General features: G+C 42.7%; 1 protein-coding gene across 1 annotated transcript in view; it reads left to right on the forward strand.

Annotated features, from left to right (window-relative positions):
• Positions 1-12,741: 12,741 nt before the first annotated feature.
• The window catches only part of syt8 (synaptotagmin VIII), a 74,133-nt gene continuing 63,607 nt past the window's right edge, over positions 12,742-23,267 (forward strand). Inside the window, exon 1 of the mRNA XM_043705974.2 lies at positions 12,742-12,908. The gene's annotated coding sequence lies outside the window, so the exon portion shown is untranslated. The remainder of the gene's footprint in view (positions 12,909-23,267) is intronic.

Genomic DNA, 23,267 nt, shown 5'->3' on the forward strand with positions numbered 1-23,267 from the left:
GGGAAGAGGGGGGAAAGGTGGGGGGGTGGGGAAGAGGGGGGAAAGGTGGGGGGGTGGGGAAGAGGGGGGAAAGGTAGGGGGTGGGGAAGAGGGGGGAAAGGTGGGGGTGGGGAAGAGGGGGGAAAAGGGGGAGGGGGAAAATGTGGGGTGGGTAGGGGGATAGGTGGGGTGGGTAGGGGGGATGGTGGGGTGTGGAGTGTGGAGAGGGTGTGCAGTGGGGAAGGGGTGAAAGGTGGGGTGGGGAAGGGGGGAAAGGTGGGGTGGGGAAGGGGGGAAAGGTGGGGTGGGGAAGGGGGGAAAGGTGGGGTGGGGAAGGGGGGAAAGGTGGGGTGGGGAAGGGGGGAAAGGTGGGGTGGGGTGGGGAAGGGGTGAAAAGGTGGGGTGGGGAAGGGGTGAAAAGGTGGGGAAGGGGAAAAGGTGGGGTGGGGAAGGGGGAAACGGTGGGGGGGAGGTGTGAGGAGGGGAAGGGGGGATGGAGTTGGGTGGGGAGGGGAAGGGGGCATGGGGTGGGAATGGGATGGGGGAGGTGTGGGGATGGGATGGGGAGGTGTGGAGTGGGGTGCGATGGGGAATGGGGAGGGGATGGGTAAGGGAGAGAGGCAGGGAATGGGGAGGGGCAAAGAATGCGGGTCAAGGTGGGGGATAGGTATGGGGAAATGGGGGAGGGGTGGGGAATGGGGCTAAGAGGTGGAGGGTTATGAGGAGAGGGAGAGGTATGTGGAGGTGAGAGGATGGGAATGGAAGGGGAGGGGAAAGAGAGGAAGGGGAGGGGAGGGAATGGGGTAGGCAGGGGAATGGGAGAGAATGGGGAGGGGAGGGGAATGGGAGAGGAGAAGAGAATGGAGGGGGGAGGAGTGAAGATGGGGAGGGGAGGGAATGGGGTGGGGAGGGGAATGGGAGAGGAGAAGAGAATGGGGAGGAGTAGAATTGGGGAGGGGGAGGAATGAAGATGTGGAGGCGAGTGGAATGGACTGGGAGAGGAAATGGGGGAAGGAGAGGAGGGTGAGGGGAGGGGAGAGGACTGGGGAGAGGAGGGAACAATGGGGAGAGGGAGGGAGCAGTATGGAGGAAGAGGAGAGGGGAGGAGGAGAATGGGGAAGGGAGAGTGGGGGAGCGGGGACAAAAATGGGAAGTGGGGGGAGAAAGGGAGGGACAGAGGAGAAAGAGGAGGAGGACAAAGGGAGGGAGGGAAAGGTGGGGTGGGGAGGGAGATGCAGAATGGAGGGGAGGAGAAAGGGAGGGGTGTGGGTAGGAGGAGAAAGGGAGGGACAGGGGAGGAGAAAAGATGGAGGTGTACATCTCTACGACTGACTGCTAATGAGAAAAAGGGGAGGAAGAAGTGAAGAGAATAATGGAGGGAGGGGAGGGAGAAGGGGGAGAAAGGGAGGGGAGGGAGGAGGGGGAGAAAGGGAGGGGGAGGGAGAAAGGGGACATGGTGGAGGAGGAGAAGGGGAGGGAGAAAAAGGGGGAGGAAGGTGGAGAAAGTGGGAAGGTGGGTGGTGGATAATGGGAAGGGGAGGAGAGGGGAATGGGCAGGGGAGGGGAATAGGACAGGGGAGGAGTAGGAGGAATGGAGGGAGGAGAAAGGGATGGAGGGAAATGTGGGATGGGGACAGGGAGAATGGAGGGGAGGACAAAGGGAGGAGTGGGGGGAGGAGGAGAAAGGGACGGACGAGGAGGAGAAAAGGGGAGGAGGAGTGGAGGGGAGGAGAAAGGGGGAGGGAGAAGTGAAGAGAATGAGAAGGAAAGGGAGGGTGGGTGGTTGTTCAGTGAATGTGCTGTGTCTCGGACCCACAGTGCAGCTATTGTGAACTTTCAGATCTAATCCCTGAATCTTGTGGAGTGTGAAAAAAATAAAATGACTCATCCACTATCTCACTCACCATTTCTTTTAAGACTTGTGGGGGTTGTTGACCTGCAATTCCAATAATGTATTGGAATGTATGTACCTGCCCATCTTGGAGTTTGGGGTATAGCAATCACAGTTACCTAATACAGATAAACCTCGGTTATCCAAATGTCAATTATCCAAATTTCAGATTATCCAAATAAGATCTCAAGGGCCTGTAAAAACGTCATCCATTATCTGAACAATCAGTTATCCAAACAATCAATTATCTGAACAAAACACTCCCCGCCCGTCCTGTTCGGATAATCGAGGTTGTTCTGTCTGGGTAATTGACAATTTGGAAGCAATTTTCAGATAATTTATTGAGGTTTGTAATATGCACTATTAAATACTGAAGGAAATATGTGACTCCTGACAGATAAGAAACCTTTACTGATTCCCAAAGACATTCTGACAAATGGAAAAACCAAGGAAGTGTGCCGTATGGTTTGGCACAGTGGAGTATTCATCCTAGATGTTTTGCTGTCTTCCGTGATAACAGTCATCGTTCTTCCCCTGAACCCCTGGTCTCCTCTCAAGATGGTGGCACATTCTACTGGGCAACTCTAACTTCCTACCTGCTCTGTTATTGTATATTAAGGGCTGGCATCCGATGCTATGTCAATCATCTGTCTGAACCCTTTCAGCCAATGACCATAGGCATGACATTAGGATGATGTTTGTCTGTTTGCCCACCTCCATCAGAAGCTTTGTTTGTTGTTCTTTGGAAGAATGGAACTTCTTGCTTTCCTAAGCAACAAATTGATAGTTGGGTACATGTAACACCAGATAAATCTTTGTCAGTTCAAAGGAGCATCATGATGTTGGTTTTTTTTAGTTTTATTTACTAGAAATTTGAAAAGCTAGTTATTGTTGTAACAGCAGTTAAATGTGCTCTCATGCTAAATTAAATATTAGAAAAATTCAGTTTTTTAAGGGACGCCAATCTCCATCATTTCTTTATTTTCTCATTTTGAATTCTTGGACTCATTTTCTATAAGGCCATATCCAAACGACAAGTAACATTCATGTCACACAAGTGCCAAGCAATGGCCATCTCAAACTTGAGAGAAACTAACCAATGTCTCTAGATATTCAATGGCATTACCACTGAATTACCACTATCAACATCCAGAAATTACCATTGACCAGAAAATGAACTGGAATATGTATATGGAGAAAGTGAGGACTGCAGATGCTAGAGATCAGAGTCAAAAGGTGTGGTGCTGGAAAAGTGCAGCCAGTCAGGCAGTATCCAAAGAGCAGGAGAGTCAAGCATAAGCTGCTGATTAAGACCTTATGCTTGAAACATCGACTTTCCTGCTCCTCGGATGCTGTCTGACCAGCTGTACTTTTCCAGCACCACACTTTTTGACTGGAATATCTATATAAATATTGTGGCAATGAGAGCAAGTTAGTTCCTAGGAAATTCTGTGTCGAATAACTCATTATCCTCATAGCACAATGGGCTTTCCCACATCCCAAAGAGTGCAGTGATTCAAATATACAGCGCTGCCTTTAGAGATGGACAAGAAATTCAAGCTTTTTTTTAGATTAGCTTAGATTCCCTACAGTGTTGAATGGTACTTGTCACTTGGATATTGTCCTATTAAAAATGAGTCCAAGATTTCCTAATGGGAAAATAACAAAATGATGGAGATTGGAGTCCCTTAAAAACGGAATTTTCCTAATACTTAATATAGCATGAGATCATAATTAACTGCATTTGTCAAATGTAGTGGTTGTTGCTGAAATCACTCCTATATGATAATTGGCTTATAAATCATGGTTGCTAAGTTATTAATGGTGCTTGGTTATACCTCGCCCAGTATCCTAATTCAAGACACAACCTGTCTTAAATATGACAATATCTGATTAGACAACTGTCATTTTAACAGGTGCTGACAAGTGCAAAACAACATTTTAGAAATTAGGAATAATTTGATCTCCTGTTCCTTGTCACACTGCGCTCTCTTATTCATCTTTACAACAGTAGCTCTTTGTTGCTGCAATCTTTCTTTTTCTGATGCTTTTATTCCTGTTCTTTCTACCTCTTGCCACTGTCTGTTCTTGTTTTTTTATTCTCTGCATCCCACACTAATTTTATGTTTGTTCTTCTCTGTTGTCGTCCTCTCTCTTACTTGTTCCTCAGTCTGCTCTCTTGTTCCTTTTATTTTCTCTCATATTTCTTGTCCCTTGTGTTATCTGCCTCTGCTGCCTTCCTCACACTGTTCTACAGCTATGCAGTGGGAGACAGTGAGGTCTGCAGATGCTGGAAATCAGAGTTGAGAGTGTGTTGCTGGAAAAGCACAGCAGGTCAGGCAGCATCCGAGGAGCAGGAAGATTGATGTTTCCGGCCGGATCCCTTCATCAGGAATGAAGGGCTATGCAGTGTCTATTGTCATTAATCTCTCTTTTTCTCATCCTTTTAACTTAATGGTAAAACTAAACAAATTTTGCATTCAGACAGGTTTGAAACTAAGTTCAATTTCCAATCACAAATTGAAAACTAGTTAAACCAATTGATAGCAAAATGTTCTGCAATACGCAAATTGCATGGAAACTGAAATTACTCCATAAAGGCAGGTATCCCGTCGCCAGGTCACTCTTTAGTTACATCAACAGTCCTTTACACTGATCCAGCTCCCTCAGAGGCAGCTCTCATAGCAAAACTGGATGATTTGACACTCCTGTTTTAATCTGTCAGCCAGGACTCCCTGATTGGAACAGGTTAACAGCCCCAATCAGGGAACTCATATTGAAGAGGTCCACCAGACTGACCTTGTTATAATCACTACAGGAGCCAGAGTGGAAAATCCCCACCCAACACAATATGCTCCCTCTGTTGAGTAACATTTACCAATTCAGAGGTCAGTGCCTTTCCATGGAGCCATTATATACAAAGGGACAAAGTGGCCTCTAAATTCGATTACTCAGCCCCTGTTTCTTCAGGCCCAAATGCATATCTCAATGTGGTGGGCAGGTTATGCATGCGTTTCTTGCTGTAAGTGCACCAATTGCCAGATTATTGCTTGCACTGCCAGCACTGAAAAAGGTAACTTCACTATTACTGATCAGCCAACGTTTTCTGTTCTAGCTACACTATGTTGCATTTAGAAAATGTTTCCGCTCCATACTGAGCCAAAGACATTCTTGCTGCAATTATCCATGGACTTGTTGAGACCATACCTGCCGTATTTTGTGCAGGTTTAGTCTCCTTATCTGAGGAAAGATGTTCTGGCTTTGGAGGAAGTACAACGAACGTTTACCCAGACTGATTTTTCAGATGGCACAAGGACTGATGCATCAGGAGACTGGATTGGTCGGGACAAATTCACTGGAGTTTCGAATAAGGAAGAGGGATCTCATAGGAGTCTTTAAATTCTAACAGGGTTAGATAGGTAAATGCAGAAAGGATATCCAAAAATTGAAGTTGCAGCCTGAGAATATAGGGTAGGCTAATTAGGATTGAGATGATGAGAAATTTCTTCACCAGAGAGTGGTGAGCCTATGGAACTCTATGCCATGGAAAACAGTTAAGGCAAAAATAATGAATGTTTTCAAGGAGTTAGATATAGTCCTTAGGGCTAAAGGGATCAAAGGGAATTTGGAGTAAGCAGGAATGGGGTGATGAGTTAATTATCAATATTAATCATATTGAATGACAGCAGCTCAAAAGGGCCAAATGGCCTACTACTGTTCCTATTTTCTAGAGTTTCTAAGTTCAGAGGGAACATCATAATGTTATAACAATACCAAGACCCTCATTGACTACTTTTACTGACATTCCTGTGATTGCTTGTAACAGCTTGCAATAAGAGCCTAAGATCCTAAACAGAAATTGGATGACTCTGCAAATTCAACACCTCTTGCCTATTAAACCTGGTGTTGAACATAACCAAGATTAGAACTGGCTACAAAGACAGAAAATGTAATTGTACCTACTGACCTTCAAATAGCACAGTCCTATAGACTGCTTTGTTGCTCTGTTTCAGTCATGGATAAATCGTGTGAATGTAATCCATTTCTTAGGTGTGTACATCCCATTCAAGTCTTGTGCTATGGTTGCCATCTGATGGTAATTCATTAGAACTACACAATAAACCATGGATAAAATTAAACGAATATGCATACCATCAAACAGGATATGAACACTAGTCCAATGAAGAATGCAGCAGGGCATGCCAGGAGCAGCACCATGCATATATATGAGCATCGATCTGGTGAAGCTATAACACAGAATTACTTACATGTCAAACAGCAGAAGCAGCATAAATCAATGCCAAATGCTTCCACAACCAATTGATCAGATTTAAATACTGCAATGCTACCACATCTAGCTGTGAGTGGTGGTGGACAAATAAATAATTAACAAGAGGAGAAGATTCCACAAATGTCCTTATAACGGAGTGGTCCAGCACAACAGTGCAAAAGACAAAACTGAAGTTTGGCGCCTGTCTTCAGCCAGAAGTGCCAAATCAGTGATCCATCTGAGGTCCCTGACATCAATGTCAATACATTTGATTCACTCCATCTGTTACTAAATAATGGCTGAAGGCACTAGGTACTGCAAAGGCTATGAAGCATGACATTATTCCATGGTTTGGAGACGTCGGTGTTGGACTGGGGTCTACAAAGTTAAAAATCACACAACACCAGGTTATAGTCCAACAGGTTTATTTGGAAGCACTAGCTTTTGGAGCGCTGCTCCCTCATCAGGTGATTGTAGAGAATAAAATTGTAAGACACAGAATTTATAGCAAAAGTTTACAATATGATGTAACTGAAATTATATTTAAAAACACCTGGATTGTTTGTTAAGTCTCTCATTTTTTGGAATGACCATATTGGTTTCATATGTAAATTGAAAAACTTTTTTTTAAAGTTAGATTCTCAAGTGAACTTTAACAATCGGTGTCATGTTGACCCAGATAACGTATTGAAGGTGGTCCCTCCCAGTCAGAGAACATTTCAGCAGTTTGGGACATTCGATCTCCGACCTTCAGGTGACCGTCCTCCTAGGCGGATTTTGGGACAGGCAACAACTAAAAGTGGCCGAGCAGAAGCTGATAGCTAAGTTCGGTACCCATGGGGTTGGCTTCAAACGGGACCTTGGGTTCATGTTACACTACAGGTGACCCCATTGCACTACACACACACTCTCCCATCCGCTCACACATACACTCTCACACACACTCTCACAGACTTATACCCCTTTACACTCAGATACACTAACTCTCTCAAAGACACTCATAATCCCCCCACTTCCACACACTCACACACACTCACATGCAGACATACACATATACGTTTGTGGGGTGAATTTGTACTTGCAGATTTACATTTTACTTTGCTCAAAAATTGCATGAATCCACGTAAGATTCTGTACATCCATTTTTTAGATTAGAATCAGTCTGACCATTGTGGCACAGACAGCCGCACAGGGAAACTCACACCTCCAATACAATATCTGGGCCGACATGACACCAATTGTTAAAGTTCACTTGAGAATGTAACTTTTAAAAAAAAGTTTTTCAATTTACAAATGAAAGAACTGAAACCAATATGGTCATTCTAAAAGATGAGAGACTTAACAAACAATCCAGATCTTTTTCAATATATAATTTTAGTTACATCACACTGTAAACTTTTGCTATAAATTCTGTGTCTTACAATCTTATTCTCCATAACCACCTGATGAAGGAGCAGCACTCCGAAAGCTAGTGCTTCCAAATAAACTTGTTGGATTATTACCTGGTGTTGTGTGATTTTTGACATTATTCCAGCAACAGTACTGAAGACTTGTGCTCCAGATTTAGCTACACCTCTAACCATGTTGTTCCAGTACAGCTACAACACTGGGAGCTGCCCAGTAATGTAAAAAAACAGTTCAGGTGTGATCTGTCTATGAAAAGCAAGACAAATCCAACCAAGCCAATTAAACCCCAGTCTACTTTTGATTATCAACAATGTGATTGGAAGGGTCATTGGCAGCACTTTCAAGGGCACGTCAACAGTCATACCTTGCCAACTTCTCCTGGTGAAAGCATTGCTAATGTTTAAGTGTGAAGTATATCTACCTGCATTGTATAATTCATGCAGCAAAATAAATTGTTAGCAATACTTATGGGTAGTTCAAAATTGCAATTAGACAACACTGCAATGAAGTGTTCCTTAAACTCAGGCTTTCTGCTTGTGTTCTTTGTCAGAGCTGCATTGAGAAGTCTGTGTTGAAGTGGGTTCATGGGTATTACAATGGACCTTTACTTTGCTCCCTCTTCTCTCTGGGCTAAACGGTGGGGGGGCGGGGGGTGGAGTGAATGATCAGAGTTCCCATTTCAAATTACAGTGTAGTGACCTCTACTGGAGAATGCATGAGTGTGCATATTTAATGTGTGCGTATGTGTAACTGTGTATGAATAGTTTTGTGGAATGTGAATGTCTATGTATACGTGTAAGTATGTGCGTGTTCGTGATTGTATATTTACAAGTGTACATATGTATGTATGCTTGTGCATGAGTGTAAACATTAGTGAGATTCTGGATGGTATCAAGCTTCTTGAGTGTTGCTGGAGCTGCACCCATCCAGGAAAGTGGGAAGTATTCCATCACATTCCTGACTTGTGCTTTGTAAATGTTAGGCAGACTTTGGAGTGTCAAGAGGTGAGTTACTCGCCATAGTGTACCGAGCATCTGACCTGCTTCTGCAGCCATTGTATTTATCTGACAAGTCCAGTTCAGTTTCTGGGTTTTCTGGTCAATGGTAACTCCCAGGATGTTGACAGGAGGAGATTCATTGTCATGAAAGAGCTGATGTTGACACTCACAGATAGAAAAAATGCTAAATGTTGCTTGAAATGACCAGGCCGTTTCTTGGGAAGAATAATACAAACATTTTCAGCCAATCACTTCTCACAAATGATCCAGTAGAAGTGGTCTCATGGCTGGAAAGGGTTGACATTGGTTGTAGGATAATAGCGGGTGATTTAAAATCTCACTACTAAAGTTAACGTGCTTTATACTCAATGAATCCTATGTAGTGAGCACCCAAAATGCAAACTCTGTATCATCACTTGAAATGATCTGAAACACACTGACTGTCTTGTTGGCTACATTCAATCATTACTGAGCAGGAAACTGACAACAATTATTTTTGTGCATGTGGGTATTCTGTGACTGGAATCCTGTTTTATCCACCTTCACAGTAGTATAAGGCAGCAATGAAAGTGGAAGAAAATATAATTTACCCTTCAGTGTAGGAATTACACAAAATGTTATAATTGCTGTGGTGCCAACCACTACCAACTTGTCAAGGAATTGTTTAATACAACCATCCTCCATGGGATGGAAGCAATCATCCCAACATCCATAAACAAAGCTGCATTAGAACATTATTTCCTCTGCAACACAAAGGAACTACAAAAAGCAGAGGAAAATCACCTTTCCAGTGTATTCAAAAAGAACGGGTACCCAATGATCACAGTCCATCAATTACTCAGCAAAAAACCCAAACAAGCAGACAAAACATATTCAGAAACCCCAACTACTCTCCCCTACATCAAAGACGTATTGGAAATAACAGCCAGACTAGTCCACAAACTCACCAACACACTAAAACAGCAGCTAATGAACTTGAACTATCATTCTGCACCATCTGCTCTGTAATCTGCATTTGAGCTACCACGAAGAACAAAAAATATGGCTATTTACTGAAAAGAGATATTCATTAACCATGTGGCAATGAACCCAGTGTACAATTCACTCACGTACGAGAAGTATATGAGCAAAGGTCAGGATTTATTCCAAAGCCTAATAGCGCTTGAAAAAATGCAGTGGGCTGATTTCTTCATTTGCAGTTTATGTGGTGTAGGTACACCCATAGTGCCATTAGGGAGGGAGTTACAGGCATTAACACTCATACTGACACACAAACATGATCGAGCAGACCATAAGGGTGCTTAAGCAATGCTTCCAGAGTCTGCAATGCAGAGTAATTAAGAGCAGATTCACAAGGCTGCTCTGCTATTCAATACAATCATGGCTTGTTTTCTGCCTAAACCTCAAACTCCTGTCTTCTCTTAAAATCTCTCCGTTCCCTCAGAGACCCATAATTTCAGCATCTCACCCTTAACTATTCTGAATGATGGAGCATCCACTGACCTCTGACACAGAAAATTCCAAAGACTCAAGAGCCTCAGAGAGAAGAGGTTTTTTTTTGTGACTATGCTGCCAGGAGAAAGTGAGGGCTGCAGATGCTGGAGATCAGAGCTGAAAATGTGTTGCTGGAAAACGCAGCAGGTCAGGCAGCATCCAAGGAACAGGAGAATCGACGTTCCTGAATAAGGGCTAATGCCCGAAACGTCGATTCTCCTGTTCCTTGGATGCTGCCTGACCTGCTGCGCTTTTCCAGCAACACATTTTCAACTATGCTGCCAGGCCCAAGATTCTCCAGTGAGGGAAAAGTCCATTGAATATAGGCCCAATCTACCTTCTGCATTACTCAGTCGAGCTATTTGCAAGTTTCTGCACCCTGGGTGACTTTAATATCATAAGGTCAACAGTCGTTGCTAACTTGTGACTAACTGAGGAACAGGAGGAGGAGGAAGAGAAAGCAGAAAAAGTAGAAAAAGATAGAAACCACCACAGCCCTTTCTTGCAGCATTGATTTTCAAAATCCATGATGCAACCAATACCTTGAACTTTCATGCACTGAAATAGCATTAAAAAATTGCCTAAACATTGGCTAACCATGGCCACAGGAATCATCTGGCCATGCAGCTTGATCAAATTTCATAATAACAACATGGAATAAACAAAAGACTGGTTGAACTGAAATTAACATTTTATCCAAAGGCAAAGAATGAAATTAACACCTCCCATGGAGGTGTAAAGAGGCCTTTTCTCTTTTGATTTACATCTTTATGAGAATGTTCATGTGTTGGAGATGACAATATCACAGCAAGTATCAAGCTTGGGGCCAAAACATTTAGATGTAGAAATGGACTGACAAGCTTGTATTTCAAGAAGTTCACTTTTTGCAGAAGCAGAAGGGATGAAACAAAGGATGTAAAATTGAACACAAGCTAGCAACTCTCTCTCAATGTCTCTGAAGAAAAAAAGGTGCCCAGTGACAATATAGATTAAAAGGAGACATGAAAATACTCAGAACTTTATAGATATCTGCAAGTTTTGCTACTGTTGATAGTTTAAGACATTAACTAAATAACTACTAAAATCCTATGTCACAAGGACACCACAAGATTCTAAATTATATTTTTTAATCATCAATTTTACACTTAATACCATCACTATTCAACTTTGTATGAGTACATGTGTGTGCGCGCATTTGTGGATTGTGGATTGTGTGAGATTGCCCAAATTTATAAGCTTGATGTTATGTTTTTACTATTTTTCTAGGAATTAGCAGGTAATAAACATTCCCTTATACTCAAGAAAATCTTGTGTTTGGCTCCTGACTGCTATAGTAGAAATTGATTAGCTACATTTTAATTGAAGAAAGATTCAGCCCTGTGTTAAAAACATTACTATTCTTTATTATTATCATTATTTAGGTTTTATTGGGGCACAGGGTACAAAAGTACAGTAAAAAGTATATGATGTCACCACATACGTACCAAATAAGTACAAAATTTTAGTTACAAAAGTGGAAAAATAAAGAAATAAGTTGAAAAGTTCAGCACTACAGTTTTCTTAGTAGAAAAATAAAAATATAAAATTAAGTCGTCAAACATTACAGTCCTTTCTTAAAGAAATGGGCCTGCAGATACTCCAAACTGGGCACTCCCCAGAAAGGCTCGTTCTCTCCCGAGCTGGGCATACTTTCACCCGCGCTCGGCTGAGATCCGTCTGCACTCGCCAGCTGCCTTCGCCGCTAGACACCGTTGCAGATCTCCATTAGGCACACCAGGCTTTGCCTCTGCTTGTTAGGCTTTGGCAGGCAACCAGTGCTGCCACCATCCTTTGTGACCACCCACTGTTGCTGCCATCACCTTGTTGCTGACCGCCACTGCCATGCTCCGTTGCTGGGTTAGCCGTCTCACTGTATAGTCCTGTTCTCGTGCTGCTCCAGACATCAATGAGACTGCGATGCAACGGACTGCAACCAGCTGCCCATTGGCCAACTGTCAAAGTCCCCCAGCCGTTGCCTTCACTGTCGCTGCCTCCACGGCCAAGAACTAAAGACTAAAGAACTAAAAGAAATGAAGGGAAAAACAGCAAGAAAAAAAAAGAGAGAAGGAAGAAAATTGGACAGAGTGGACAAGTTCCAGTGAGGAGCCCTACTCCACCGCCAACTTGAAGAGAACATAAATCATTGTTGCAGACAATACGTTGAGAAGAGGTGAACCAATCCACCCCTCCACACTTGGCCATAAGACAGGGTAATGATTAATTTATCAAACTGTAGAAACAATGAACACAATTTCATTTCCCCAAATGTCAACAATTTCAGATCTAATGTGCTACCTGTTACAGACCATCACTATGTCCACTAAGCCACAAAGCTGAAATAAAAATCACTGTGAAACAAACATTCCCAAACAAATTTATAAATCACACGCTGCAGTATTGCATATGTATGCTATTTGATTGTCATTCTCTTTGAATGTTGTTTGAAGTATATTTGTGTCCAGGCAAGATGTCCTGATTTCTGGCCCAACTAGTGTAAGAGACACAATGGGATTTTTCCACTGACCTGCTATGGAGGCAGGGAGAGGAATTCCAAAATAGTAGCATGCTATGTGGTTGTGGGTGTTTCCTCTGTGGTGCAGGTGCATTTTCGTCATTTGGGTGTGGCCAACTCTGAGCTTCAGATTTCTTCATACCACAAGAGGAAAAGCCAGTCTGGCATCGTTTACAACCAGTGATTTTCATAAAGTGAACTCTGATGAAACTACTAACAACAATGAAGGAGAAAGCAGCAGTGAGATAGAAGAGCAAGAATTACATTTGGATTAGCCTGGTGAGGCCCAGACTGTTTGACATTCTCCTGGGAAAGAAGGTGAGAGTTGCTGTAAACTTTGTTTAGCACTTCACTTAACAACTGAGTAACCAAACAACTGAAATGTGACTGTGTTTTCAAGGTAGTTAAGGACAACGTTACATTATAACTCCTAGGTTCTCTGCGCTTTGAAATGTTCTCTGTCTTAATCCATTGATTTTCTTTCTATCTGTTTCACTGGGATACCATTATACACACCCTAACTGCCTCCAGTATTTTTCCCATCTAACAATTCCATAAAGATGAATTTTAAGTGTCTGTGCTATTTTGTGCTATTTGACATTGGAGGGAATCACTGCAGTCCTTTCTCAATGACCAAGAAATGCACTTTCTAAACATTATGGTGAAAATTAGAGATGAAAATCCTCACTAAGATTCTGCTTCGTAACTGAGGAACATTGAAGCCAAGTGCAGCTTAATTTAATTGTAAACAGTCTTTTTTATTTGCTTTAGATAATGTGGAATGATTTGTTTGAGACTGGAGAGGAGGAGTAAGACATTATGGCTAGGCCTGAATCTCAACAATGTCTGCCTACACGTTTCACATTTGTACACAAAATTTCATATTCACACTTAACAAAAATATATATACATACACACACACACATACACACACACACATTTGCTCCTACAGTCATAAGCATACCTGCAGATATATAGAGATGATTGTACATGGATACACACTCATTTTCCAGCAGAGGTCACTATGTTGCAATTAAAAATGGGATTTCTGATAAATTTTTTTCCCTCTCTTCAGCCCAGGGAGAGAGGGAGAGTGAAAGTAATACCCTAGAACCTACTTCGTCTTAGGGTACTCAAAGCAGCCCTGACAAAGAACACAAGCAAAGAGCCTAGCTTTAGGTAGTGTTTTAAAGAAGTGTTGTCTAAGTGCAATCTCCAGTTTGCCACAGACATGCCCTGTCAACTCAGTTGCTGCATAACTTATACGCAATAACAGACAAATACACTTACTTGATCAGTAGTAAAACTTTCATGATGTGAAATTAGCAACTAAAGCTGCTGAACAGGAAATATTCTGTAAGCTCAAAAGCAGTGATAGAATTGGGTTACAGATCAAAGTGGGTAGAGGAGAGTTAATGGCTGGTGGGAATCAAAGGATCATAAGTTAAATAATTCCACGGAGGCCAGTATCCCTTCACCAAGTCACCCTTTGTTTACACATGCATAGGACGTGACACTGGTCTGGCTTCTTCAGAGCCAGCTGTCAGACTGAGCAGAACATCTGACATTCCTGTTCTTATTGGTCAACCAGGGCTCCCTGATTGGACCAGATGAACAGCTCCAATCAGGGAACTCATATTCAATGAGGTCCACATGACTGATCTTATTACACTCACTACACCCCTTCCCCCTCTGAGTCTGAAGACATAGGCAGGTTATGTATGAACTTTCCATAATATTTTGCCAAGCCAAGGAAAGACTAAGGTCTGGGACAGACACGGGAGGCAGGGACCTTTGATTGCCATCACTTTATTTTCCAACGAGTGTAACCCAGTCTTGTCAACTCTGTAGTCCCAAGTAGATCGCTTGGGGTGCCTGAGACACTCATATTTCCCTTCTAAGGCCTGGCAGAAACACTTAAGGACTATGTGCAAGTTCCCTATGTGCTCCTTATTGATCTTCCCTGTTATTAGCATGTCATCTAGCTAAATGGTGACCTGGAATATGTGTTATAAAACATTCTCCATCATCCGCTAAAAGTTGCACAGGTTGATGATGCCCCAGTTGGAAGTCTCACATATTGGTACAAACCCTTATGAGTATTAATTGTAGCATACTTCTGGGAATCCTCATCTATCTGCAATGGTAGGTAAGCATGGCTCATGTCTAGCTTCATGAAGGATAGCACTCCTCTCATTGCATACAAATCCTCAATGAGAGGGATTGGGTATTTATTCAGTTGTGAAAAGTGGTCTACTGTCCAACTGAAATCCCAACAAAGCTGAACCAACGCAACTGGCTTTACAATCAGCACAACTGACGCTGCCCATTCCGCAGACTGGACTGGATTGAAGACTCCTTTGCATTCCAGCCTTCTGATTTCTGCCTCTACTTTTGCCCAGAAGGCAAATGGCACTGGGTGGGCCTTGCAGAACCCTGGAATTGCTTCCTGGTCAATATGCAAGGTGGCCTTGTCTCCTTTGATAGTCCCTAGATCTTCCTGAAAACCTTCCAGGTATGTAATTAGGACTTCACTCAGGTAACTATTTTGAATTGGAAAATGTTGAACCAATCGAGGTGAATCTTTCTCAACTGATTTTGCACCATCAGGCTTGGGCTGAGCTTTTTATCATAGTCAGTGGTAACTGAACCAGATGCATCTCATAAGAGACCAAAACCAAAGTTGTACAATTAATCTGTAAAGGTTCCCTTGAATAGGCTCTAAGTCAAGCCAAGGTCTTAGATTAGATTAGATTCCCTACAGTGTGGAAACAGGCCCTTTGGCCCAACAAGTCCACACCAACCCTCCGAAGAGCAACCCACCCAGACCCATTCCCCTCTGACTAATGCACCTAACACTACGGGCAATTTAGCACGGCCAATTCACCTAACCTGCACATCTTTGGACTGTGGGAGGAAACCGGAGCACCCAGAGGAGACCAACGCAGACATGGGGAGAATGTGCAAACTCCACACAGACAGTTGCCTGAGGCTGAATTGAACCCGGGTCCCTAGCGCTGTGAGGCAGCGGTGCTAACCACTGAGCCACCATGCCACCTTATGCAAGCTTAAGGGTTGGAGTCCAGAGTGAATTTGGTTGAAGACCTGTTCTGTGATCACTGAAACGGCTGCACCAGTATCGATCACCATTAGAACCCGGTGACCATTTAACTAGATGCTTATTTTGATTGGTTCTGATTTAGATGCGGCTAAGCAACTTAACTGTTCCAAACCAGGATGTGCACTCTCCTGGATATTGGCCCATTTGTTCTCTTACTCAATTTAGATCTAGTGTCACTCTTTTCCTGTCCTGTTTTCCGCATACCAGCAGCAACTACAATGGCTTGCCTGTCTGGATCCCAAGGAAAGTTTTAGATATTCAGCTGAGGCTTGGCATTGTTTTGGGGTCTAGCTGTGGGCTGACCAAGAGTCCCTCTGTCCAGGATATGTCCTGAGTGAGGCTATACAATTGCCTTCATTTAAGTGGTGTCCCCCAAGCTCAGTCGGACTGACAAAGGTGTCCATTTCCATTGAAATACCCTGCAATTCATATGCTCCCTGCATTTTCCAATAATAAAGCCAGTTGCTGTAATTGAAGTCCAGTTGGGCTTCTACCAGTAGGCGCTTTTGCATGGTTATATCATTAATCATACCCTTGTCAGCACTGAAACAACTCCACAGAGGCCGGTATCCCGTCCCCAAGTCACCCTTTATTAACACGTGGAAAGTTCTTGATCCTTCTTTCACAGAGCCAGCTCTCAGAGTGAACAGAATCTCTAACATCCTGTTTCTATCTGTCAGCCAGGGTGCCCTGATTGGACCAGATTAACAGACCCAATCAGGGAACTCATATTCTGAGATCCACCTGGCTGACCTTGTTACAATCACTGCAAAAGGTTGCTGGAGTGGGGCTGGAACTCAAATCACAGCACAAGTACTGTCCTACAGAGGGTGAACAGAAGGGTGTAGAGTGACATGGATATGATTGAGCCTATTTCTGTGTTGTAAATCCTATAAAGTCCCAAAATTCCTCAATCAACATATTTATATCATTTAAATTTTCACTTGCCATGCAGTTCATTGTCATTGAAAAATTGGAACGATTCCATCAGGATGTCATGGAAATCATTTACAAAGATCTTCAACTGCAATCCTCCCAATAACTCTTAGCAGGACTTTTTTTTATTTAGAGTCATAGAGATGTACAGCAAGGAAACAGACCCTTCCAACTTGTCCATGCCGACCAGATATTCCAACCCAATCTAGTCCCACCTGCCAATGCACAGCGCAAATCCCTCCAAACCCTTCCTATTCATATACCCATCCAGATGCCTTTTAAATGTTTCAATTATACTAGCCTCCACCACTTCCTCTGGCAGCTCATTCCATACACGTACCACCATCTTCGTGAAAAGGTTGCCACTTAGGTCGCTTTTATATCTTTCCCCTCTCACCATAAACCTCAGCCCTCTAGTTCTGGACTCCACCACCTGAGGGAAGAGACTTTGCCTGTTTACCCTATCCATGCCCCTCATGATTTTATAAACCTCTATAAGGTCATTCCTCAGCCTCCGATGCTCCAGGGAAAACAGCCCCAGCCTTTTCAAGCTCTCCCTATAGCTCAAATCCTCCAACCCTGGCAACATCCTTGTAAATCTTTTCTGAACCCTTTCAAGTTTCACAACATGGGTACACGGTGGCACAGTGGTTAGCACTGCTACCTTACAGTGCCAGAGACCCGGGTTCATTTCCCGCCTCAGGCGACTCTCTATGTGGAGTTTGCACATTCTCCCCATGTCTGCGTGGGTTTCCTCCGGGTGCTCCGGTTTCTTCCCAAAATCCAGAAATGTGCAGGTTAGGTGAATTGGTCATGCTAAATTGCCCATAGTGTTAGGTGTAGGGGAATGGGTCTGGGTGGGTTGCGCTTCGGCGGGTCGGTGTGGACTTTTTGGGCCAAAGGGTCTGTTTCCACACTGTGAGTAATCTAATCTAAACATTTTCCTAATAGGAAGGAGACCAGAATTGCACGCAATATTGCAAAAGTGGCCTAACCAATGTCCTGTACAGCCACAACATGACCTCCCAACTCCTGTACTCAATACTCTGACCAATAAAGGAAAGCATACCAAACGCCTTCTTCACTATCCTATCTACCTGCGACTCTACTTTCAAGGAGCTATGAACCTGCACTCCAAGATCTCTTCAATACTGATTTTTCTTGGTGACGTTTTTGCAAATATCTATTTGCACAATTCATATGATTTAGAGAATTCTTTCAGTTTTAGATCATATAACAACTTTTACTCAGTTCTGAAGAAGGGTCACGGGACCCATAATGTTCACTCTGCTTTCTCTCCACAGCTGCAGCCAGACCTGCTGAATTTTTCCAGAATCTTCCTCCTTGTTAGTAACTTTTACTTTGGATAGTAATAGGTTAAATGGAAGATAAAATAATATTAAGAAACTAGGGAACCACCCTAAAGTAAAAGCAAATCAAACAAGCTTGGTCTAATTATTGTTCAAAGATAATTGGTGTTCATCTTACAAGGTCACATTGGCAGTGAGAAAACTTTCATAATGGAATGACCCATCTTTGAACCTCTTGGTAGAACCAAAGGCTCTGGAAAAAGAGGACATTTATATCTCTAATGGATATAATTGAATCATGTTATTTATTAATTCATGTCATTTAGCAAAAGCATCAATGGTGACATAAGGAAAATTTTCTTTTCCCACACATTGAGTGGTTAGGGTCTGGAGAGCAGAGCCTGAGAGTGTGGTGGGGGCAGATTCAAATTTGATTCATAACTTGATTGCTTGCAGGTGTGATCACTTTGAAGAAGTCCTTATTCATTTTTTTGAAATGATGAAGTAATTAAATTATCTCCAGTTGCAGGTTATTTGAGAGGAATAAAGATGTTAAGGATGTCAGCAATGAGTTAATTTACATGTGATAGTCTGGCATTGATATATCTGCACATTGTACCTTTCCCAAAATGTTCCAAATACCATCATCACCAGCTCTGGGTTGCAGCCCAGCAGTATACAGACAAGCTGGAGTTATACTGGCAGTCCTCAATATTGATTCTGGACCCCATGACGTCTCATGGCATTGGGTCTATCTACTGCATTCCCCTTGTCTGATGACTCAGTTCTCCTCTGTGTTGAATACCACTTTGAACAAGCACTGAAGGACACTGGGCAAGAGGTTTGATGTCCATCACAAAGTTGACTTGGTATCTCCACTAATGACCAAGCTGCTCAAATCCTAAATAATATTGCTGCTAGACTGGATGAACAGCAACTGGTGAGGGAACCAACAAGAGAGAGATACATACTTGATCTCATCCACCCTTATCTACAACTCATTTGTAACCACTCATGACTGTAATGGCAGGAGAGGTGACTGCAGTCTTTATGGAGATGAAGCCCCATCATTAGATTGAGAATGCTAGTTATTAACATAATGCTAGTTGGGACAGACTTTGAATGGGGGCATCTAGCAACTTAAAACTGGTCATTAGGTGTTGTGGGCCAGGACAGCAGAATTGTATTCAATTATAATCCCTAGCATCTTAGCCTGGTATATTTCTCACTCTACCCTTACCATCCAGCTTGATGATCAAATCTGGTTCAATGAAGACTGCAAGAGGGCTTGAAAGGACCAATCTTAAGAATGTGGTGTTAACCTGGTGATGCTACTGGCATGCAGAACAGCAGAAGCAGCATGCAATAGACAGAGCTGAAGAGTTTAATTTAGATAAATGCGAAGTGCTGCCAGAGAAAGTGGTGGAGGCTAGTATGATTACAACATTTAAAAGGCATCTCGATGGGTATATGAATAGGACGGGTTTGGAGGGAAATGGGCCAGGTACTGGCATGTGGGACTAGATTAGGTTGAGATATCTGGTTGACATGGACAAGTTGGACCGAAGGATCTGTTTCCGTGCTGTACATCTCTATGACTTTATGATTCCACAATGAATAGATCAGATCTAAGCTCTGTAGTGCTGCTACATCCAATTGTGAATGATTATGGTCAATTAAACAGCTAACAGGAGGAATCACCATAAATATTCATATTGCCAATGATGGGGGAGAATAGCACATCAGTGTAAAAGATAAGGCTTCAGCCTTTGCTTCCACCAGAAGTGCTCCATAGATACTCCACCTTGGTGCCCTTCTAAGCCCCATCATAGATATCAGTCTTCAAACAGTTCAATTCACTTCACATTATATCAAAGAACAGCTGAAGACACTAGATGCTGAAAAGGCTATGGGCCTTGATAACATTCCAGCCATTGTATTGAAGATTTGTGCTCCAGAACTAGATGCACCCCCTAGCAAATCTGTTCCACCATAGTTATAATAGTTATGTGATAATATGCAAAATTGCCCAGGTATGTCCTGTTCCTAGAAAGCAGTACAATTCAACTCATCTCATTACCGCCCTACTTACCTACTCCTCAATCATCAGAAAATGATGGAGGGGGTCATCAACTGTGCAACCAAGTGGCACTTGCAAAGGAATAATCTGCTCACTGATGCTCAGTTTGGTTTCCTCGAGAGCCAAGCAGCTCTTGACTTCAGTGCAGCCTTGGTCCAAACATGGACAACAGCTGAATGCCAGAGTTGAGGTGAGGGTGACTGTCCTTGACATTAAGCCAGCATTTCACCAAGTATTGTACAAGAGGCCTGAGCAAAGTCAATATTAATCAATGGGAAAAGATCTTCACTATCTGGAGTCATATTTAGCACTAAAGATAGTTGTGCATGTTGGAGATCATTGTCTCAGCTCAAGGATATTTCTGCAGGAACTCCTCATGGAAATGCTTTAGGCTCAACTATCTTCAGCTTCTTCATCATTGACATTCCTTCATACTAAGTTCAGAAATGGGATGATCACTGATCATTGCACATTGTTCATCACCATTCACGACTCCTCAGACACTGAAAAGTCCGTTTCCATGTAATGCCAAACCTGGACAACATCTCAGCTTTGACTGAAAAGCATGACTCAGGTACCAGCCAATGACTGTCACCAACAAAAGAGAATCTATCCATTACTGTTCAGGATATTACCCCTGCTGTAAACACCACAACCTTAAATCCATAGTGGAATAAAACCAGGGTACCATGCAGAAGTTTATAAAGGCTGAATTTTGCAAAAATTCAGCTATGTGTCAATTTTGGGGAGTTTTACTGTGCTGACCTCATTATGTATGCACCACACCTCCATGGCACTATCCCTGTACTCTCTTGCATTGACTGATAGATGTATTTGCTGCAGCAGGAACAGTCTGGGATTCACACACTAATACCCAAATGCGCACAAGGTCAAATACTGCAAACCAGGAATTGCCTTTCACAGTCACTGTGTCCGAAGTATTACCCTGGAGAGATGGCTGTTATTCAGGTTAGCTGGCAGGGGTCTGGTGGATGGGATGGTCCAGAGGAGACCCATTTGCGTGCATTAATATATCATTATTACCTATTTTATCTCATTTTTAAGCAATTTTCTATTCTCCCAAATAACATCAAGGAAATATATTGCAACAATTTCAGACAAGAAAGTCTAAGCAAGCACCTGGTGACTTCAGCTCACCATTTGCTCCACTGGGCTTCCATTGTGGCCAGCATTCCCCAACACATCAGGGCAGGCTCTAAGAGCAGTAGCTGCCTACATCCTTTGTCCTTGGCGATTGGCACTGGATACATGCCAGCCTCACCATATCATAAGGGCACACATCCAACTCACTTAGAATACAGTTCTCCACTTCAGTACTGCATCAACAAGTACATTGTCACCTCTCATTTTAATACTGTTGCCATCTCATGGATTGGAGCAAGATGCAACTCAGGACTCAGTCTGCTTTCTTCGCTCTCAATCAGTTTGTGTTTATTTGGATGCACACATCTCTGACTTTCTTGCACTTTGAGCATGTCGGCTCACAGTGCTTCTGCCTTGTTTTGGCTTTTAAGCACATTAAAACCAAGCAGCTTGTTATGGTTGCTAGCAATAATCAGGGAAGAGGGTTAACATGTTACTACATGTGCTGCACAGTGCTACATCAATGTCAAACCTATAGCATGTGCCAGCAGTTAACATGACAAACACAATGCACGTGCATCAACCAAATTGACAAGACTTAAAGGCTCAAGGGAGTAGCACTCAGTCAAGACAAGGCCGATTGTTATCAATCAGGCACTGAACATAGAAGGCATTGTAAACCATTTATGAGCCAGAAGAGGAGAGATTTTTAAGAATTCAAACAGTTGTGAATCTTTGGAATTTTTTTTTTGCCAGAGACCTGTAAAAGTTTAGTCTTTGAGTATATTTAAAGTTAAGTTTGATGGATTTTAAATATCGATAATGTAAAGGTTTTTGGGATAATGTGGGGCAAAGGCACTGGAATGTTTAATCAGTCATAATCATGTTGTGTGGTGCAGCAGACTTGACAAGTTCCATGGTATACTCAACAGGTTGAATGTTTCCACATTCTGACATTCATTATCAGTCCAGGGGCTTGGATACAGTCATTCGGGTACTTGGGTTGATCAGCATCAGCATGTCCACATTATTATAGTCCAGGGAGTAGCCCACAGTCAGTCCTGAAGATGCAGAGCAACCAGTCCAGGGATTAGTGATGTGTCAGTCAGGCAGCTCCACACAGGTCATTCAGGGGTCTAGACACTCATCACTGGCTTTTTAGGTCAGTCACAGGGCTGGAGCAGTGACCCATGGTCCATCCAAAGGCTCTGTTCACTGAAAGTCAAGGGTAGTTACCAGCGGCTAGTGCTGCGATGGATTTGCTGGAGATATCAATTGTGGACACTGGAACTGCAATCCGTCAGACTGTGGGCATCACAGTGAGTCAGGTAGCAATTTCACACCAGGCAGTTAGGGTCTGGCACCATAGTCACTTCTGACAGTCCAGAGGTAAAAGGACAGCTCTCCTCTGGATCACCTCATCCACCAGTGCAAGAGTCAGAGGCAACAACAGATGTAAGAAGGCGAGAGGGCAATGGGGAAGACAATCTTATAGAATCACTCTTGCATCGCTTCTGAGTGTGAAAGCCACAGAGTCAATGTTTTGAGTCTATTATGTCTCAGAGGGTTAATATTAACTCTGTTTCTCTCTCTATTGATGCTGCCAGACCTGCTGAGTTTCTCCAGTACTTCTGTTTTCATTTCAGAATTTCAGCATCCACAATATTTTGCTTTAAGTTATTATTATTCATAATAAATCCATTTGAATGATGAGTATGTGAAAGCAAGCTTATTAGTTATAAAATTCAAATGATTTGTTCAAACGTTTTAACAGTTTATTTGTTTAAATTAGGTATATGTGTATCTGCAAAATAAATGATGACTGAGAGCCACTAATTGCTATTATGACCAATCCAAAAAGTATTTTTTTTTATTTTCCATTTATTGATTGCTATTCCTACTGACTTACTGGATTTATTGTCAAAAGTAAACATCTGTGCATTTTACATTGAGTGGGGTTTTCTGAGTGGTAAAAAGAAAGTGTCCTGACATTTTCATTCTGACCTCATCAGTTCCAACATTTAAATAAGGACCAGTAACAACAAATAATACCAAAAAGGTCAGAGCTTCTAAACAGAGTACTATGAATAGGAAAACTCTGAAAAAATTAAATATGAAACAAAAAT

This window comes from Chiloscyllium plagiosum, unplaced genomic scaffold, assembly GCF_037043375.1.
Source record: "Chiloscyllium plagiosum isolate Xiang-an unplaced genomic scaffold, Cpla_swu_hap1 HiC_scaffold_18, whole genome shotgun sequence".
NCBI lineage: Eukaryota > Metazoa > Chordata > Chondrichthyes > Orectolobiformes > Hemiscylliidae > Chiloscyllium > Chiloscyllium plagiosum.